We start from the raw sequence: 3,563 nt of genomic DNA, 5'->3' as shown, positions 1-3,563 counted from the left end.
TAACCATGTGAATGAGAGTTTATAGATTGTAACTTTCATGTCAAACATCATAGAGAGGTTGGTACTTTAACCTGAAGCTACACTAAGAACATGTATCTTCATTTTATGGTGATCACTATAATTTAACTTGACCGGAAAGGAAATACAATATACATGTTAAATTAGTAAAGACTACACGACACAAACTAGAAGACTTTTGATACCTTTCATAGAATGGTGAGATATTTACTAGCTAGCAACGACAAAAAATGGTTCCATAGAAAACAAATTGCCATTCAGAGATGCAACAAGAGCTTGAAATATTGGTTGGAGAAGATGTGAAAGTTTGGACGAGTCCATCTCTAGGAGCTACTACTACATATCCTTCGTGACCTTGACCATGATAAGACAGTGATAGTGAACGAATTAAATTAGGATGTTGTTATTTTGGTGAATTGAGATATGCTAACATGGTTGCTAGTTATACTAGGGACATGAAGGATATTTCTCAAAAGCAGGTTACCATTATCACTCTTTAAAGAAGAATCACTAATATGTAAATTAGGTAGTGAGAACCATTATCTACAATGAGTTTGTTCTTACCCTTGTAGTCAGAGGTTTTGTTGATGTTGGCCACATCTGATGTGGTGACGTGATGCTTTATCTAACCCGATGTGGAAATCTGCCATGGAAGTTGAGTTTAATGCACTGCAGGACAACAAGACTTGGTCTCTAGTACCAGATGATGGTTCCAAGAACATTGTCTCCAACAAGTGGATATTCAAAGTAAAGCAGAATTCTGATGGATCACTCAACAAACTGAAGGCTCGACTGGTGGCACGTGGATTTGAACAAACTCCTGGAGTGGACTTCATCGAGACATTCCGTCCCGTTGTTAAGCCATCAACCATCAAAGTCATGTTCACACTTGCTGTCACATTTAATTGGGATATACAACAGGTAGACGTCAACAATGCCTTCCTAAACGGCGTCCTTTAGTGAAGAAGTCTACACTCACCAACCTGAGGGATTTGAAGACGTGTCCAAACCAAACCACATCTGCAGGCTACACAAAGCGCTATACGGCTTAAAACAAGCTCCAAGGGCTTGGTATGAACAACTCAACGGAGCCTTGCTCAACTGGGGTTTCACAAATTCAACCTCAGACAGCTCTCTGTTCATCTTCAAGCGAGATGGCACGTGTATCTATCTACTTGTCTATGTAGATGATATACTTGTCACATGGAATAATCCACAACTCATCTCCAAAGCCATCAGCGACCTGGACAAGTCATTCAAGCTAAAAAGCTTAGGTTCTATAAGCTTCTTCCTGGGATTTAAAGCCTACAGAGATGCAACTGGCCTTCACCTGACTCAGAAGAAATATCAACGAGACCTGCTAGCCAAAACCAACGTTGATGAATCTAAACCATGCTCTACCCCTATGTGCCCGAGCACAAAGCTCAAAAAGGAAGATAGCGAACCCTTTGCACATCCATCTTTGTATCGAAGCACCATAGGGTCACTGCAATACCTCACCATGACAAGACCTGACGTGGCTTTCTCAGTCAACAAACTTAGCCAATATCTGCAAGCTCCAACAGTTAACCATTGGTCTTCGTGCAAAAGACTACTTCGATACCTCTCTGGCACACATGAGATGGGCCTAAAGTTCACACCAACAACCTCAATGGAGGTAACTGCCTACTCCGACGCAGATTGGGGTAACAACCTCGATGATCGCCGGTCAACGACAGGGCTCTGTGTATACTTGGGCAACAATCTCATCTCGTGGGCGTCAAAGAAGCAGGAAGTTGTCTCACGAAGCTCCACTGAGTCAGAGTACCACGCACTATCGTCTGTGACCGCATAACTCATCTGGCTCAAGGCACTGTTCAGAGAACTTGGTATGAAACTGAATGATGGTCTAATGGTCATTTGGTGTGATAATTAATGTTGGTGCCTCATCACTTGCCTCCAATCCGCTCTTCCATGCTAGAACCAAGCACATCGAGATTGATGCTCACTTCATCCGCGAGAAAGTACTGGCCAAGACTGTGGAGGTTCGTTATGTCCCAAGGGCAGATCAAGTAGCAGATGTCTTTACAAAACCTCTTACCTTACCCTAGTTCAGTTTCTTGTGTTCCAAACTGCACTTGTCTACCCCATGTCCAGTTTGAAAGGGAATATTAAAATATACACCGTTAGATCAGCGTTTGTTAGTGACGAACGGTAGAGATTAATATCTCAAATGTATTTATAATCTTGTTAGGTACGTATTGAGGAAGAGATTCATCCATCAAACATCTACAAAAGGATGCCCTGTTCAATTGCTACAAAAGCAAAAAAAAAAAAAAAAGTATGTCGGTTGGTGATATTGAAACGAGAGCAATGCCCTGGTCAATCATTTCTCTCAAGTCACAATAGGCTTCTGATAATTAAAAATCGGCGAATTTGTAAACATGTCGTTTTCCTTTTCTTTTTACGGCAACATGTCATTTTTCTATAATCAGCAACAGGACAAGGCCTACAGTGAATGAATTATTGATGCAGTGGTATATTCATCACCGTTCAGATTCGTAATATATCTCCACTTGACAACGTAGCAGTAAATGAATTATTAATGCACTGATCCATTGAGTATTGGTCAAATTCGTAAGCATGCATGGGTTTTTTTTTTTCGGAAAAATCTTCCATTTCGAATTTTCCATTTATTCATACTAAAACGTAATTTTGAGCTTATTTGTATTTTTCTTGTTCGAAAAAAGAAATACAATATACATGTTGACACGACAAAAACTAGAAGACTGTTGATATCTTTTCACATAAAATGAATGGTCATTACAGTACATGTTAAATAAAGACAAAGCACAAACTAGAAGATTGTCGATACCTTTCTATTGAATCAATGTAGATATAAGTAAGCTGACATGTCATCGCTAAAAACTTGATCAGTACTCAGGCATAGGATTAGAGTTAATCGGAAGTTGTTGTAAATTTGTAAACGAATAACTGAGATTAATTAACCACATTATATTTTTAACACACAGTTGTGAGACGAATACAGTTAGTCAAAATCTGTCCTTCACTGGCCGTTTATGCTCCAACAGAGATGTCATCGCCAAATTCCGACGAATTTCGTCGAGATTTATAACACTGATATAAAATATATAAACATAGATTCAAAATGTAAACTGCAAAATGCTTCATATGATTATAAAATAAAATAAAATAAAAAAGTTAAATTGACAACATAGAGCATTATCGTTTGGTCTCAGAGATGTATCATCAAATCACCGATGTACTCCTATTTGTTTTACTGAAGTGTAATTAAACCATAAATATATCTTAACATTGTTTAAATCATATTATTGTTTAGAACGGTAATAAAATTACAAAAATTATGAGTGGTAATATTCAAATCATGCTTGAATAAACAACATAAATGTATGTGTGTGTGTATAATAATCTAGTACTCTTAAACAAATTATAAATTAATTGCTACAAAAGCAAACAACAATTATGTCGGTTGGTGATATTGATAAGATCAATGCCCTAGTCAATCATTTCCCTCAAGTGACAAT

Source organism: Urtica dioica, chromosome 7, assembly GCF_054948205.1.
Source record: "Urtica dioica subsp. dioica isolate 48M chromosome 7, U.dioica_male_clone48M_v1_H2, whole genome shotgun sequence".
NCBI lineage: Eukaryota > Viridiplantae > Streptophyta > Magnoliopsida > Rosales > Urticaceae > Urtica > Urtica dioica.
The sequence above is the reverse complement of the archived record's forward strand: the minus strand, read 5'-3'. Positions refer to the sequence as shown.